The following is a 3619-nucleotide window of genomic DNA, read 5'->3' as shown; positions in this document are numbered from 1 at the left end:
CTCCTGCTCCTCCTTGCACAAAGGCGGAGGTAGCGGTCCTGCTGCTGGGTTGTTGCCCTCCTGCGGCCTCCTCCACGTCTCCTGATGTACTGGCCTGTTCCTGGTAGCGCCTCCATGCTCTGGACACTACGCTGACAGACACCGCAAACCTTCTTGCCACAGCTCGCATTGATGTGCCATCCTGGATGAGCTGCACTACCTGAGCCACTTGTGTGGGTTGTAGACTCCGTCTCATGCTACCACTAGAGTGAAAGCACCGCCAGCATTCAAAAGTGACCAAAACATCAGCCAGGAAGCACAGGAACTGAGAAGTGGTCTGTGGTCACCACCTGCAGAACCACTCCTTTATTGGGGGTGTCTTGCTAATTGCCTATAATTTCCACCTGTTGTCTTTTCCATTTGCACAACAGTCAGTTTGCACAATTGTCAATCAGTGTTGCTTCCTAAGTGGACAGTTTGATTTCACAGGAGTGTGATTGACTTGGAGTTGCATGTGTTTTTGAGCAGTGTATAAGCAGGAGCCAAGCCACAGAGAGCCTTAAAAGTAATCAAAATCAATCCTAAAACAATGTAAAGAGGCTAAAACAGGAGTGATGTGAATCGTACCTTGTGGTTCTAGTTAACAGCCGCTGAATTCTGTAGGCGTTTTAAGGTTTTATGATTAAAGACAAGAGAAAATGCTGTTGCAATAATCAAGACTTCTCTGACATTTAGAATAGAGCGGTTTTTAGCAGCGTTTCTGAACTGATAAAAACAAGACTGGACAAGTTTAGTTAGGGTTTGCTCAAAACATAAATTACTGTCAAATAAAACACAGATTTCTAGCAACAGGCTTGATGTGTTGCGACAGGTGACCAATAGATGGCAGTGTTTGTTTTGCGAGGTGTTGGGGACCAATAACAAGAATTTTCTTCTGAAGTTCCTCTTAGGCTCATTGTGGTCTCTTTATAGTAAACCAGCTGTTCCAACTAAACCTCAGCAAACTTCATCAGTACAGATCAGCTGCTGCTGTATGAGATAAACCGGATGTAGCCGTATAAATTATAGATTGGTTGCTCTTAGAGGTAGGAAAGAAATCTTGTTCCCACAGGTCACTGCTCAGTACAGCTATTACATAAACAGCAATTTTGGTGTTTTTCTTTTAACCTTAGCCTAGTAAGTCATTTTGCACTTAAAGGTCAGTGGAACAAGCGCCTGTGATTTTAGTGCTATATTTTCTTGTGTTGTGTAGATGGCGTCTTGGAGAGTCATAAAGCTCAATCACTGGAGTGGTTTTAGTTGATGTTCCTTTTGTCTTCTTTGAACGTCTTGTAAGATGTGAAGAGTTTGAAATGTTTGGCCAATGTCTAGCTACTCCCAAATCTAAATTTGGGGATGTAACTCGGTCCTCTTGACTTCAAGCCAAGAAATGATCTACATTATCAGTAGGATGGATACTTGTCGTCCCAGGGGAATAAACCTGTGCTTTCATTACAAAGATAGACTTAACCTGTCACCCTGCTACACTGTATGTGTCCATACTAAACTAAATGACCCTAAAGTGTGTGTGTTTAGTGAAAAAGGGTTTCGTGTCAGAAGAGGAGGCAGTGAAGGATACTCTAGTGGAGGAGATTCTCCAGCAGGGAGACACCGCCATCATCTATCCGGAAGCTCCTGAGGATGAGCAGAGTCCAGCAGAGACAGGAGGCGCAGATGAAAACGGTAACACTTACACACCACTGCTTATGTATTTCAGTGTCTGTGCATATTTGCATTCCGGAATAAATAACTTGTTTCCTAAATGCCCACACTGCCTCTCTTCAAGTAAAATCTTCACTAAGCAAGACTCTAACATGATTATACTGCCACATAACTGGAAGATGCTATGTCAAGTAATTCAGGTATTGGATTTTTTTTATCCCTCAAATTGTGTAAGAATTTCACACTATCTGATGTAAAAACCTATTTCAGCTTATTTCTGTTTATCTGAGGACAAAGTGAAGGAAAGAGTTTATCCTTTAACGTTGACGTGCACAGAGAAATGTTAACCTATACTCTGAGGGATATGAACCTGTAATCAAACTTCTGATTCCAGGGTTGTCTGGCAGCAACAACACAAAATAAACTCTAAATAAAGCCCTTTCATTCACTACCACCTTAACTTATGTCATAACCAGAAAACACTTCTTCTTTTGAGATAGTCACAGATATCTAGCTACAAGTACAGCATACATGAATTACTCTTTTACTCTGACTTTTTTAACTCACATGACTTAATAGGCTAACCTGCCAGATACACAGCCCATCACAGTGTGAAGTTGGTGTGACTGTCACAGAACTCCAACTAATCCAATGTTTGAAAGTTGTTGTTTGGTGGAGGGGTTTCAGAAGCTGTGTTGTCTTTTCCAATAAAGAATTCTGGCAGTTTAGGTCAGATGAAGGATGGCAGAATTAATGCATCACCCTGTTGTCTCTACAAACAGGCACGCCAGATTCTTTCTCCCAGTTGCTCACTTGCCCCTACTGCTCCCGGATCTTCAAGCACAAAGCCTCGCTGAAGGTGCACATCAAATATCGCCACGAGACCAGCGAGGATAACTACAGCTGTCCACACTGCAGCTACACCTACTACCACCGCTGGAAGCTGGAGAGGCACATGATGAGGCACCACAGGGGCACCAGGGAGCAGGTAACATCAAAGCTTGAAGGCATCAACTCTGTCAAAGGTTTTATCTCCCCACCCACCACCCAGACTACACCTGTTGTAATTGCTCCGGCCCGTGTGATTCTTAAAGAGAAGACTGAAAGCAAACCCCTCCAAGAGCAGCTCCCCGTCACCCAGATCAAATCTGAACCTGTGGAATACGAGTGCAAGCCTGTGACGGCGGCAGAGGCAACTTCAGCTGGTACCAACGGAGTGGTGAACGGAGGGACGGCACAGCCAGCTGGGGTTCCAGCTGCAACGCTGCCTCAGGGTGTGGCTATGGTCGTACCAACAGTCGGCCTGATGTCGCCCATCGGCATCAATTTGAATGACCTGCAGAATGTGCTCAAGGTGGCGATGGACGGAAACATACTTAGGCAGGTGCTGGGTACAGCTAACGGGGTGGTGACACAGGGGAAGCAGGGAATTGTAGTCCAGCAGCCCCAGCAGCAGATCATCAGCCTGCCGGCCTTTGTGGATCATGACGGCACCACAAAGATCATCATCAACTACAGCATCAGCCCTGCAGCCGCCACCACTGCCACTACCCAGCCTGCACCGCTTGTTGCCAAAAACAATCCTCCTCTTCCTCCCACTGTCACCACTGCTGCAGACCCCACCCCAACAGATAGAACCCCAACACCAGAGGCTGCCGACCTCACCATTGTAAAGGCAGAACCAGAATCGGTGCCCATCATGGAGACAGAGGCGGTCACACAGACAGAATCTGTTAAGACTTCTGACGCCCAAACAGCTCAGATGCCAAAAGTCAGCAGCACCAGTACATGTTTACTATGCGACGACTGTCCCGACAACCTAGAGGCGTTACACCTCCTCCAGCACCGGAAAGCAGCCAATGGGGAGGCAGTTGACTCTGCCGCTTTGGACCCCTCGTTCGCTGCTCTGCTAAACGAGGCGGGGGTGACGCTGGAGGAG

The 3619-nt window shown here is 46.4% G+C and overlaps 2 protein-coding genes across 2 annotated transcripts in view; both read left to right on the top strand.

Annotated features, from left to right (window-relative positions):
* LOC123972163 (acyl-coenzyme A thioesterase 6-like) overlaps positions 1-3619 on the top strand; it is a 186849-nt gene that overhangs the window by 123920 nt on the left and 59310 nt on the right. The window lies entirely within an intron of this gene.
* LOC123972161 (zinc finger E-box-binding homeobox 1-like) overlaps positions 1-3619 on the top strand; it is a 54709-nt gene that overhangs the window by 45418 nt on the left and 5672 nt on the right. The window lies entirely within an intron of this gene.

Source organism: Micropterus dolomieu, linkage group LG06 (genome assembly GCF_021292245.1).
Source record: "Micropterus dolomieu isolate WLL.071019.BEF.003 ecotype Adirondacks linkage group LG06, ASM2129224v1, whole genome shotgun sequence".
In the NCBI taxonomy this organism is placed as follows: domain Eukaryota; kingdom Metazoa; phylum Chordata; class Actinopteri; order Centrarchiformes; family Centrarchidae; genus Micropterus; species Micropterus dolomieu.
The sequence above is the reverse complement of the archived record's forward strand: the minus strand, read 5'-3'. Positions and strand labels throughout refer to the sequence as shown.